Here is a 14613-nt window from a genome sequence, read left to right on the forward strand (position 1 = left end):
TCAGCGAAGGCTCCATCATTTGCCGCCAGCGGGCAGCAAATAGGAGCTCTCCTATCGGTCTGGCCTGGCAGCCGCTTCCCGCTCATCGATCCCGGGCCTCGTCTATCCAGTGAAATTACTAATTAATGAGTACTCGTTGCAAAAATTATTTTAATTTTTTTTATTACAATAAATGGCGCACATGCAGCGCGTCACTTGTCACAACCTGAGAGTTTTCTTTTTTTCGTAGATCCGTTTATTCAAAACGTTTTATCTCTCAAACCATGCATCCAAATCTCGAACCGTTTTCACCGTTGGATTCCTCGCATCGAGATCTTCAAAATTAGATTCATGTTGATAGGTTTTGACGAACTTTTTTCACGAAAAAACCGAACCGGGAGCATCAGTTTTTTTCCTTTTCCGAAAGAGGCACGCCCGTGCCTCTCATGAAATCACACCCGTGCCTCTCGCGGAAGCAAAACCGTAACTCTCGCGGAAGAAAAAAAAAGAAAAAACGCGTTTTTTTCGTTCCCGAGGAGGCACGGCCGTGACTCTCGTGAAGGCATAACCGTGACTCTTGCGAAAGCAAAGCCGTGACTTGCGAAAGGAAAAAAAACAGAAAACGCGTTTTTTTCCTTTTCGAGAGGCACGACCGCGACTCTCGCGAAAGCACAACCATGCTTCTTGCGGAAGCAAAACCATGACTCTTGCGAAAAAAATAGAAAACATGTTTTTTTTCGTTTCCGAGAGACACGGCCGTGACTCTCGCGAAAATACACATGTGCATCTCGCGGAAGCAAAACCGTGACTCTCGCGAAAGAAACAAAACAGAAAACGCGTATTTTTTGTTTTCGAGAGGCACGACCGTGACTCTCACGAAAGCAAAACCGTGCCTCTCGCAGAAGGGAAAAAAGAAAACGCGTTTTTTCACGCAAAATATTTTTTCTTTAAAAAAATTTGATTGAAAAGCTAAAGAAGACCGATGAAAAACCAAAACATAAAAAAAAACCCGAAAAAAACATTTAAAAAGCCGAAAACTCGTGCGGAAAAATAAAAAAATAAAAATTCAAAAGAAACACCCAAAACACGACACGTGGCGAATGGTTGAGAACGCGCCGTCAAGTAACGCTGATCGTTGCGAACTTTTGATGGAGTGCTCGTTAACTAGTTGCTCTCTTTATCCGAGAGAAAAACTGCACCAGTTTTTGGGCCCGATCCAGCGCGCGCACAGGCCCGATGCCGGCCTGTTTCTCGCAAAAAGGTTCTCCCTCTGACGAAAGATCACAAAAAAAAAACGAGGTGATTCTGCATCCCGCTACTGACTCTCACCACTGCACTGCACGTCCACACCAGTCATCTGTCCTCCGCACTCTTTACTTTTCACCAGCCTCTGCCTGCCAAGTGCACGCGACACGCATCCATTCATGGCAGAGCGCCGTAGAACCCGAACCCGAACCCGAGCCAAACGACCAGGCCAGGTCGGTCGGTCGGTCGGTCTTGCTTTGTGCTTTCTTTCATTTAGCAAGTAGGCCCGCTCGTTTACTTACAGCAACTTCAACAGACCTATCCAAATAGATGCGCGTTTTGTTTGTTTTTTTGTCCAGACACCCACGTCTACATTTAAAAATGGGTCGACTTAACTGCTCAACAAGAAGGCCGATCTAAATATGCCACCGTAAAAAAAAATAAGTTACATGAAATAAACATAAATAAACATGAAGTGGCCGGTCAAACGCCGGCCAAAGTCTACCTAAATCTAATAAATATTAAAAAAATATTTTAAAAAAACTGTGCCGCCTGCTGCCGCCCGGCACGCTGCCCTAGACGCCGTCGGTGAGGTCGATGAAGACCGGAGCAGGGCCAACCCACCCGAATGCCGCCTGATACGCTGTCAGGGCAACCTCCTCCGGTGTCTGCTGGGGTGGCGGCATTGCGGCAAGCCGCGCGCTCCTCCTCCTCCGCGAGCCGGAGCGCCTCCGCGTCGCATTGGAGCATGGCGTCGTAGCGCATCTGCTCCTTGCTGTTGGCCTGCTCCTGCGGAGTCAGTGCTCCTTCCATCGCTCGAGGTGGGCCACCTCCTCCTCCGGCGTCGCGGAGAAGTGGACGGGAGGCGCACTCACCCACTCACAGTACTGACCCGTCCATGAGTAGGCCTCCTCCGGCCAAGTGGGGGGGGGAGCGCTTACGCGCTGCCTCCGGCTCTGGCTTAGGCTGGACGGGCAGCGACGGTGGCGGTAGCGGCATGAAGAGCGGGGTATGGACAGAGTCCCCCGCTGCCGACAGGGCAAGGGCTTGCTCCAGCCCAACCCAGTGCGCGTCCTCCGCGAGGCGGCTAGCCTTCAGCGCCTGCTGCAGGGCCTCCTCGAAGGCGGCTTGGTACTCCGCCTCCATGTCCTCCGGCTCTACCTGCGGGGGCGGCGGTGGGAACGGCGGCAGGACGGCGTCGACACCCGAGCGCCGTTGCTCCTCGTGTTCGAGGGCGAACCACTCCTCCCAGTTGGGGGAGTCGGCAGCATACTCTGACAGCCGACGCGGCAGCATACTCTGACAGCCGACGCTGCTCCGGCGTGAGCTGCGCGCGGCGCCTGCGCACCTTGTCGGCACCGCCGGCACCGGGATTCGCTGCGGATCCAGATGCCAATGGTGCAGCAGCGTGACAACGGGGTACAGCAATGGCTGCCTGTACTCCCAGTGCCACCGCGCTTGGTGCACCGGGATGTGCAGGCGCCGGCGACCAGGGCGGAAACGCGTCGCCGTCTGAGAAGGAGGAGGGGGAAGGTGAGCACGGGAGGACAAGGCGCCGGGGGTGCCCTTGCCCTTGCCATTGCTACTGCCGAAGAGGCCCATGGCTAGGGTTTGCGGTCGCCGGCGAGGAAGCAAAGGGAGTGGTGGGGGCCAGATGTGGACAGAAGAAGTGGATGAGGCCGACCCCGTCGCACGCGTGGTTAAAAAAGGACGCTTCCACTGGCTGACGCGTGGGCCCGCTGTCGATGGTCGTCATAAATAAGACGATCGGTGGCGGTTGGGTGGCCGCCAGATAGGGACGCGGCGGACGGCGAGGAGACGCGCGGCGCGTCCGCTTCGCGTCCACGCCGACGCATTCCAGACGCAATTTTGGGTCGGAAATGGGTCGGTGCGAACGACATTCGGACACGATTTAAGTTTGGGTCGACGCGTTGGGCTGTCATTTTATCCGCGTCAAGCCAAACGAACTCGGGCAGACGAAATGGATCTCTCCATTGAAGAGTTGCTCTTACGTAGGCCCCTCCGTCTTCTGGGCCCTCCGTGTTCGTCTCTATCTTCTTTACAGGCAACGACGCAACCAAGCGCGGACCCTGGCGCGCTTTGCTTCGCCACACGGGCGCAGCGTGCAATGCCGCCGCCTTCTTCTCGGTCGACACACTGGCATAGTACGTAGCCCGGATGGCCAGATGGAGTTGGTCCGTCTGGATAAGACGGCTGGCGTGAATCGGGCTACTAGTTAACAAGTGGCGGCAGTGGCGCGACCGGGAAGACGAAGTTCTGCAGGGGGCGGATCCGTTGATTCAATTGCACGGCAACGCCGCATCGTTCTGCTTTCCGCGGGAGGTGTGCCACGCACGAACATGGTTAACCACGAGCTGTCGCTCACTCACGAGAACAACAAATGCTGGTACTAGCATCTACTCCCTCCGTTGCTTAAATATAAACAGTCAGCAGCCTTAAACCCATCTCACATGCCTGGGCGTGCAGTAACCAGTCACAAAAAACCGACCCATCAAAGATGCCTTAAAATGTCCTTAAACGCCAGGTCTGTCTGGCATCCCTCATGTCCAGCTCAAATATGAGACGGATAAGGGGCGGCTCGAGCGCGTCCGCCCGACCCACCCCAACCACACAGATATCCCCTTTGATGAATCCTAGACTTCAATCTACTCCACTCTCTCTGTCCTCTTCTCTTTCCAATCCGTCTTCTTCTTTTTCCAATTCGATCCATGGCGAACAACCGCAGCAGCTCCGGCTCCAATGGTGATGAGAGCGACGACGATGCGGCCGCTCTCCACATTGCTTTGCACCGATCCCATCTAGATTAGGGCGGGAGTAGCGGAGGCAGCTCACGGAGTGATGCGCCTTCCCCCTTCGCCCGCCGTCGCAGTGCGGGCGACGTTGCCAGGTCGTCCCGTCCAACGCGCAGCACTCGTGGGAGCGCCGCCCGCTCCGGCCCACTCTAGATACGCCGTCACCACGTCCATTCTACATCCGGAGGGCATCCACGGGCACCGTTGGGTGCTTGTGCCCTCGCCGGCGTCGGGCCGGTCGAAGACGCCCGATTTGGAAGCACGAGCGGCAACACGCGAGGAAGGCCATGGCGGCGGGCGATGCGTCGGTGAGGCGCTAGGCACTCGCGCGCGCGCCGGTCGATCCCGAGGACACGCTCATTGTCTCTGTCCTCTGGCGCTCCCTCACAGCGGTGAAGACGGATGCGCAACGGCTGCGGCGGAAGAACACCAAAGCGCTCCCGCTCGCTATCGAGTTGTCAAAGCGCGAGGTGTCAGTGAAGGCGGCGGCGAAAGTGAAGGCGAGGAGGCGCGCCAAGGAGCAGGAACACTTGCTCCGGAGGCTTGCCGGGGGTCACAAGGAGTTGCCGGACGACTCCAACGACGGATCAACCTCCGGCGACGACCCTCCGACGGCTAGCGCCTACACCGAAGGCCAAAGCAGCACCGCCGACCGTAAGGGGAAGGGGACAGCGAGGGTAATGGTGATTTTCTCTGCCCTTCCCCGTTTAATTATGTTCTTTTATCGTATGTTTAGGGTATTGTCCGATTGAAACTACATCTTTTGGTTATCTGATGATCGTTTATGCTATTATTACGCCCAAAACTAGATTTGGTGCTAGTTCGTTGATCTACGTAAGTTCATTTTTATACGTGCATGTGTTGCATGGATATAAGGGGCAGGATTTGAGATATACGGGTGCGGATACAACAAAATGAGGAGTGCCTGGTCAGTGCTCGTGGACGTTTGAGGGGCCAGATTTGATGTCTTCGGCTATAGATGCTTTAAGTCTTTTTAGTGATTTCAATATGTATTACATACGGATGTATATAGACGTATTTTAAAGTGTAGATTCACTTATTTTGCTCTTTATATAGTCTACATTAGAATTTCTAAAAAAAACTTATATTTATAGACGAAAAGAATATTTGCAGGGTTATGCTAGTTTTCTATGTGAATATGCTTACTTAAACAACTCGCTTGGAATATGCATACGTAGATATTCTTGTTCTTTTATTTTCTTTTTAAAAAATATTTAAAACGGAGGTTAATGAGTTGCTTCATTGATTAATTAAGAAGATAATAAAGTTTTTACAAGTGCCCCTTATTACACGATAGGAATACTCACGCATAAAAATCGTCCGTAGTTATTTGACTCTCATGGTGATCTACTGATTTGTATCCGATACAATGTTATTTAGCAAGATTGGCGGTGAGCCATTTTTGTTGTAGAAGACCCTAGCATTTCTCATGTTTCATGCGGTCCACAAGACCAACATGATGAGAGATGTCATGGCCTTTCTATTGGGAGTGCTCGTGTAGGTCACTTTGGTCCACCATGACTTTGATGATTTCTTCCAAATGCCATTTTGAAGTGTCTGTGTCTTCTAGATGAAGTTTTTCAATGATCATCCTTCAAGCCCTTAGTGCAAATCGACACTTCAAAAAGAGATGCGTTCGGGATTCTTGTCCCCACTAGTAAAGACTGCAAGGCCATAATTTGATCATCCCCATTTGATCAATCTATCCGTGGTTCAAATCCTATCTTGAATTGCCAATCAAGAAAAGAATCCGAAACGCAGACTGATGACAACAGCTCACATTATCTACAGATAGAAACTAAACTAAGCTTTTAGCTACGTGCAAGGGACACATTTCTAGCCAGATGAGGTGTGTGCGGGGTGCAGGTTGGGATGGCATCACCTTCGTCACTCGTTAGTGTATGAATCCATGCACGTCCTACGCCGAGAGTACAGACATGACGATGCAATGGAGGCAGTGGAGAATTTAAGAGTATTCAGTGGAAGCTGACGCGAACTTAACTACACCCGCATTGCAACGAAAACTGGTCGGAAGTTTCCTCGCTCCATGCATGATTGACGCCCTTGACCGGTTGACGCTAACTGCATGAACATGCGTGCAAGTCTTTGTTCTCCGTTTCTTTAATCATGGTGGACATGTACAATAGTACTAGTATCTTAGAAATGTCACGTAGAATAAATAATGACATGAAGAAGAGAGAACTCATAAAAAAATATTTGTCTTCACAAATGATCTTTTAACACAATATGTCTCATCATATTTTTAGGAATAGCTAATTCAAGATAAAGCTAAGAAATGATCCATTGTAGACATTCTTTTTGTCATCTCTAAAGTACATGCAAGATTTAAGATAAGATTATCTTATCAATCATTGTACATGTCCTAATAATATAGCCGCTATAAGAAGTTGTCATGTCATTTAAAGTCAACTTAGTAGCCCGTTTATACAATAATAAGATTTAAATATGTAGTACTTTATTAATAGCCGACCTGACTTGGGTCTTGTGCTATAGCCGATTCTTATTCTATAACCCGTTTCCTTTATGTCACCCACTATACTTACTCTTAACGTTGACACAACCATTTTATTAGATAAAGTCATATATCCTTGATCGTTGTGTGCAAACACAGTCACTATACGCGACATTCAAAAATTCTACTCCTTCCGAACCAAAAAGAGTGTAACAACACTTTTTTTTGAATCAGATGGAGTTATTTTTGTTTGTAGGGGCAATTGAAGCTCCAATTAGTCTAACCGAACACGTGTATCAACACGATAACTTGATATCAACTAATCCCGCCGTTTCTAAATATAAGGAGGTGTTTGGTTCTCTGTCTGGTAACACAAACGTTAATGGTAACAGGTCAGGGGGATCGAAGGGGTAACAATCCATTTGTTGTTTTGTTTGGCACATGCCAGTAACGTTATCAGTTACCTTTACAGTGTTTGGTGTGGCACTGTAATCCGAATACGTCAGACAACTTTCACATGCAGAACCAGTTTTAAATTCATGCAATTTGACAAGGTTTTCACAGGTGCTTCACTAGCACAGATTCAAACTCATCAAATAAGTACATAATTTAAAAATATTTTTGCGTTCACCCAAGACATCCTTTAACCAGATTTTGACACCACTTCTAAAATGCATATTAACTCATTAATACAAACTCAGACTTCAACAACAATTCGAGATAAACTACATAATTAGTCCCCAAAATTATTTTGTAAGGCAAGTCCAAAGCCAATTTCAGAATCTTGCAAAATAGCTTTTCCATCGACCATTCCTTTGATCAACCACACCATGATCTTTTCTAATCAACCGTGCTTCTTTTTCTCATCTGCCAAAATAAGCAAGAGTTAAATAAGAAATAAAGAAACAGACAAGAGACAACCATTAATTCAAAAATTAATAGCAGAACAAGCACTCCGGTTACAAAATTGTAATCAATCCATAATCATCATCATTTATTCTGTTCACTAGAAAATCACTTGACCTAGCAAGACAATCAAGAACTCCAATGATAATTTACTTGACATATATCTAAGCAAATGCTTATTATCCATGTTCATTGTAAATTAACACCACATGGATGGAACATATACTACAAGTGTCAAGCAGAGATTGGATGGAACATTGGATGGAACATATACTACGAGTGTAAGCAGAAGCAGGAAGTCAACTAGACATTGCAAATGCATATACTAGCAGCAGGTCAACTCGAGATGGCAAATGCATATACTAGCAGCTAGTCAAGTAAAGATTACAGATTCGTATAATAGCTAGCCAATCAGAGGTAGATGTTGTCAAAGCTGAAAGAGTTTAGCAAAAGAGATTGTGGAGTTTAGCAAAAGGATACCGGAGAGCATTTTTAGGACATACTCCCTCCTCAGATTTTCTAGAAGCGCAAGCATCATGTTCATCTGATCTGGAGCTTTAGCAAATACGGTTGCAGCCTCAACGATCTCACTCCCGGTAAAGCTAAGCCTAGCCAATTCACTAATAGCCTTCTCTTTTGATTTCTGTTGAGGATCCTCTTGCGATGCTTCTCGTGCCATTGATGCTGACAATGATGCTGCCATTGTACCCACATATTGTGTCACATTGTTCAGCTGGCTATTGACATCTTGAAGCATCGCTGCAAAGGGATCACTTGGTCCCGTCACCCTCTTTGGCCTTGGTTCCTTCCTCCGCCTCTTGGAACTAGTTCCATCCATAGAGCGAGTATCGACAGAGCGTCTAGCTGTCCTTGTTGAGATCAAGTCCTCTTCCTTGTGTTCCTCTTCTTCCATAGAAATTTCATTTTCCAAGTTTCCCACTGCCTCACCAAAGCCTTCAACATTTTCTCCAGTGGCTATGTCCTTGCCATAAATAGCAGCCAACTGCTCAAAGTATGGAAATGGGACACCATACAATCACTTTGCCTCACTATGAATCTACAAGTTTTTTCATAAAAGAAGGAACTTAGTCTCTGATAGAAATGCGACAGGTATACAAAAAGGTAACGAGCAATAATAGAAACAATAAGAAGGCAGGAAAGGTACAACATCAAGCAAAGGTACAACATCTTCCGGTTAACAATAGCAATGTGCATAGCAACACTATAATAACAATAACAAGCCAGCAAGCAATTCAGCATTAACAAGGAGTTCAGTTTTGATGGGTGAAGTGATCTCACTATAAAAAAATACACTTCCGTGATGATACATGTTTGTCACAGTAGGTCACGTTTTTTGTCATGCATGTACATCCATGACGATTTTATGACAGAATCAAGATAGTCATACATGTGTTGTTGTAGAAGTGTTCCATGACATTACCAAAATTATCATCATGGAAGGACGATAAATCGCGCGTCACAGAAGTGCTTTCGTCAAGGGTGACCGACACGTGGCATCCACCGTAACGGAACGCCATTAAGCTATCGGGTCCGGTTTTAGATCCGATAACCCGCTAACAGCCCCGACCAATGGGGATTTTCCACGTGTAAAATCATCATTGGTTGGAGGAAACACGTGACGGGTCATCATTGGGACAGATGTCATCCACTCATTGGACCGAAGGCGCCTATGATACGTCGACACGTGGCACGGCGAAACAGAGGCCCATTCCTGTGAAAAGGCCAGCCCGTTTGACTTGGTCAAAAGGTGGCGGGCCGGCCCATGGAAAGCCTGTTAATGGCCTGTTCACATATAGCCCATTTATAGCCCACTAACCCAGGGCCCGTTACGACCTATCCGAATTAGGCCCAATAGCGTCATCTGGGCCGTAGAATATGATTCCAGCCCATTTTAAGTTCTAGCCCATGTATGGCCCATGACATCTTTCGGCCCATATAAGGCCCTTTGTAACTCTTGGACCATTAACGGCCCGTGGTGAAACTGGCCCGTAATGAACAGTGTATCAATTTATACCCATTAACGGCCCATTAATCCATTGGGCCATTTGCAGCCCATGTTATCTTTCGGCCTTCTCAGGACCCATTTATTCTTGGGCTCATTTCTAGCATTCGGTTACTTACGGCCCGTTACTGTCATTTTCTGTTGTGGGCCAAATTCAGTCTGTGGTTACAGTCGGCCCGTTTGTGGCCCTTTAATACGTTGGGTCGTTTTCATAGCATCATCAAATACGGCCTATTAACGACGACCCGTTATGGTCGGCCCATGAACGGACGACTCCAACTCTAGCCCGTTTACAACCATAATGCGGTCTGTTTTTGGCCCATGTTTGGCCAATCGACCATACGGCCCGTATAAGGCCCATTAATGATACGACCCGTAGAAGGCCCATTGTTTCTATGGCCCTTAGAAGGCCCATTATTTCTACGGACCGTAGAAGGCCCATTGTTTCTACGGCCCGTAGGAGGCCCAGTGTCACTACAGTAAATATGTAGCCCATGGCCTATTAAAGGCGAGAAACTACTATAGGTTTAGACCTGCTAATGGCCCGAGATGATTATAGGCCCACGTTTTGGCCCATATGAGTAACGGGCCGGCCTGAAGACTGACAACACTGAGATCCACTGAACCTTCCGGCCTAAATTACAGCATACCAACCAAAGAATAAACCTAGACTATACAATAAAGAAATTACGGCATATTACATCCACTGGGAATCAAAGTTCGCTACCGGTGATAATAAAGCGCAACATGACCGCAAATTACATACACTGGGCATCAAAGGTCGCCACCAGAGCATATAAACGCGCCGACAAAAGAATATACAAAACTGAGAGCACTTCAGAAGGCAATAGACCTGGCAAGGTTGGGCCCCGCAAGCAGCCGAACAAGCTAATGAGACCTCAGTTGTGTCAACGATAGATGCTTCATCCCTAGCTGTATGGTACCGTAGTGCGCAAGGCAGTCCCCTGACATCTTCATTACATCTTTGACTTCAAGTCGGAGCTGAGCTGAAGCAAGCCTTTCCGCTTTAAGTTGAGACTGAAGAAGTCGAACTGATTGAGGCAATGACTGCACAAAGGTTGTCTCACACCTGCTGGTGCGTAGCGTCAGCTCACTGTCTTCATCAAGATAGGACCTTGGGGTCATCTCACTGTCCTCAATATGGTTTGGCTCACTATCTTTCCTAAAGTTCTGCCTGGCATAAGAGATACGCCTCTAAAAGAGAAACAAGGAGACACGTAAAAGGTTTCACAATTACATAAGCAAATAAATTGATCTGTTATGCATAAGGAACATGTTTTTACAACTACAATTTAAAACTGGTAGTTGTTGCAAACATCCAATCAGATGTAAACAACAGTGGAGGAAATGATGCCTGTCCAAATCTATACTAGAACAAAGTTTGAAGGGTTGAGAAGGATGAACTTACATTACATGTTAACACGGGCTGGACAAAGTCCTTCTCCATGTTGATGGAAGGATAATTCAATAAATTCCCCAAAGAAAATTCTTTATAAGCGTGGCCATTATTCTATATTTTGCAAAGAGTAAATATAGATCAAATAATATTGGAAGAAATAGAGGATAATGAAGCTTAGGTGCAGACTGATGATACATAATCAAATAGCAATTAATTAAGTACATCGTTACAAGGCAAAAGGTACTGACAAGAGGAATGCAAACATCAACATGTGTAGTGGCATTGGCTTTATTCAACATTTTGGTAAGAGTAAATGTAGATATGATAATTTGGAGAAAGTGGAGGGCAGGGCAGATAAGATGCAGAGTAATGCTAGACAATCAACTATCTCGCGATGCATGTACAGTAATACCACCACCGCCCGTTATTACTTGTCGCTCAAATGGATGTATCTAGCACTGTTAAGTTCTAAATACATCCAATTGATCAACAATTAATTCGATACAGAGGGAGTACATGACAACAGGTACTTACATGAGCAATCCAAAACTTCATAACCATTGTGTTAATTCTACATTTATCTAAGAGTAAATATAGATCTTATAATTTCAAGCAAAGGGACGATAAAGAAGCGAACATTTACAGTGATGCTACATAATCAAACAACAATGAGTGTAAGTATGCTGACAAAGGGCAAGAGGTACTGACAAGAGCAATGCAGAGCCCAGTATTGTCGTGAGATCCTATGATCGTTTGAGCGAGAAGATTCATCTGAAATTAGTTTTCATACAAGAGAGAAGGTAAGGCACATGCAGAAATTTAGGAGTTCAAATTTTGGATTAATATCATAGACAGTACCTGATGCTGGGCTCTCAGCAGTTCTAATAGGGGTCTGGCCACTGGAGTAGGGGTAAAGTCTGGTACAGTTGGGCCTGTGTGAAAGCACAAGTGCTCCCTAGGTGGTTTTGATAATTGATGACAACATATCTCTTGTTGGACTAACATTTCTATCTAGCATGTTTCAGATAAGTTCAACAATGGAGTGGCATGGACTAAAGGTTGTGGGAACTCCTTCAAGATGCTAAGGACAAAGGATTGGCTAAAGCTTCAAGCTCAAGACTCTTCATTTTACATTTTAGTGATCCAAGATCACATTGAGTCTTTAGGAAAAGCCAATACTATCAAGGAGGGATGAGGTGTTGCTTAATGAGCCTCTTGCTTCATGTGCTTAGTGATATGCTCCAAAACCCTCAACTACTTTCCCATATCCACATATGACCTAAACCCTAAGCCAAACTCGGTCCTACCGATTCTTTCTATCCGGCGCCACCGAGTTTCACTTGTCATAAGCCACTGCCAAACCCTAGCAATTCGGTTCTACCGATAGGGATCTCGGTCTCACCGAGAAGGGATTGCAAACTCTCTGTTTCCCTTTCGTAACTTTTCGGTCTCACCGAAAGAGCGAATCGGTCCCACCGAGATTGCAGTGTAAACTCTTTGTTTCCTTTTTGTAACTTTTCGGTCTCACCGAAAGAGCAAATCGGTCCCACCAAGTTTACCTGACCAACTCTCTGGTTAGCTTATTACCAAACTCGGTCTCACCGAGTTTGTGTAATCAGTCTCACCGAGATTACGTTATGCCCAAACCCTAACCATATCGGTCCTACCGAGTTGCATGTCAGTCCCACCGAAAATCTCTAACGGTCACTAGGTTTACCTTTTCGGTCCGACCGAGTTTGTTGATTCGGTCCCACCGAGATTGGAAAACTGTGTGTAACGGTTGGATTTTGTGTGGAGGCTATATATACCCCTCCACCTCCTCATCATTCGTGGAGAGAGCCATCAGAACACATACATAATTCCAACTCATATGTTCTGAGAGAGAACCACCTACTCATGTGTTGAGACCAAGATATTCCATTCCTACCATATGAATCTTGATCTCCAGCCTTCCCCAAGTTGCTTTCCACTCAAATCTTCTTTCCACAAAATCCAAATCCTATGAGAGAGAGTTGAGTGTTGGGGAGACTATCATTTGAAGCACAAGAGCAAGGAGTTCATTACCTACACACCATTTGTTACTTCTTGGAGAGTGGTGTCTCCTAGATTGGCTAGGTGTTACTTGGGAGCCTCCGACAAGATTGTGGAGTTGAACCAAGGAGTTTGTAAGGGCAAGGAGATCGCCTACTTCGTGAAGATCTACCGCTAGTGAGGCAAGTCCTTCGTGGGCGATGGCCATGGTGGGATAGACAAGGTTGCTTCTTCGTGGACCCTTCGTGGGTGGTTGCTTCTTCGTGGACCCTTCATGGGTGGAGCCCTCCGTGGACTCGCGCAACCATTACCCTTCGTGGGTGGAGCCCTCCGTGGACTCGCGCAACCGTTACCCTTCATGGGTTGAAGTCTCCATCAACGTGGATGTAGGATAGCACCACCTATCCGAACCACGGGAAAAACATCCGTGTCTCCAATTGCGTTTGAATTCTCCAAACCCTTCCCCTTACATTCTTGCAATTTGCATGCTTTACATTCCGCTGGTCATATACTCTTTGCATGCTTGCTTGATATGTATTGTGTATGTTGAAATTGTGCCTAAAACTTCACTCAAACCAAAAAGGCCTAAAAATTGCAACTTTAGCACTAAGTGTCTAATCACCCCCCCTCTAGACACATCTACTTCTAGATCCTACACTATGTTTTCTATGACTGCTGATCTATCTGATTTAACAGGTATCACTACCTTTTCCAAATACCTAGTTTGTACTCCTTAAGGATCTGCACTCACCTCTTCCTTTTGGACATCTATTACAAAAGAACAACATTTGACTGGAAAAACATAGTATGATGACACATGGAATAGATACAGAAAATGGATAGGTATGGCATATACTCATATATGATGCTTAAACTAAGCAGATGGTATAACAAAGTAGAAGTAATGCAAGAGGTCAGATGCAAAATATGTGCGACCAATACAACCTTGCCAAGTTAGAGCATGCACCTTGATGGGTGAATAAGATAGGCCATCCTCCACCATGCCAAGTTTGTTAGCCGGTGGATTGTTCCGCAATATTCCTCTCGTGCGCCCATTCTCATATTCATTTTGATAATGTTAAATACCTGACATGCATGAAAACATAAAAACAAGTGAGATTATCTTTGTAATGCAGAAGTGATTCTAATCCAATACTTCCTCCCTATAAAACCCTCTGTGCTATCTCTACAATTCTTCTAAGAGGTGCCATGCATGCTGTAATTTGGTGTGTGCATTAATATAACGTGGCCTACTACTCAAAATATGAGAGCTCCAGAAGTGATGATACTTCGCAGATGACAACTTCAACGTATGGTAAAGAATAACAAGTCGACCTGACCTGACACTTTCAAAATATACTAAGGGAAAATAACTCGACTTGACCAGTCGACCGCAAGAGAAGAGGATCATCTTAAAGAAGAGCAGAAGAGCAAGAAGATTGAAGATATTACAAGTCTTTCTATACAATGTCGGCTGGCCACCCATGATGAACCAGAGCGCACAGAGAAATACTATTCCTTCCGGTCTCTCCATATGTGGCTCACATGCATTTCGAAACTAAAGTAGGAACATTTAGCTGACCAATTAAACATATCTCAGTTTTACTAATATCAGCATAATATCATATTTGAATTTGTGCAACTAAGCTTATTTAGCTCGATGGGTGGAGCAGTGCTATTACGACACGAACCACGTAGGCTG

At 46.1% G+C, this 14613-nt stretch overlaps 1 pseudogene; it reads right to left on the reverse strand.

Annotated features, from left to right (window-relative positions):
• Nucleotides 1-7848: 7848 nt before the first annotated feature.
• The window catches only part of LOC147964507 (uncharacterized), an 84949-nt pseudogene continuing 78184 nt past the window's right edge, over nucleotides 7849-14613 (reverse strand).

The sequence above is a fragment of the Triticum urartu genome, chromosome 6A (genome assembly GCF_056163025.1).
Source record: "Triticum urartu cultivar PI428250 chromosome 6A, HENAU_Tu73, whole genome shotgun sequence".
Taxonomy (NCBI): Eukaryota; Viridiplantae; Streptophyta; class Magnoliopsida; order Poales; family Poaceae; genus Triticum; species Triticum urartu.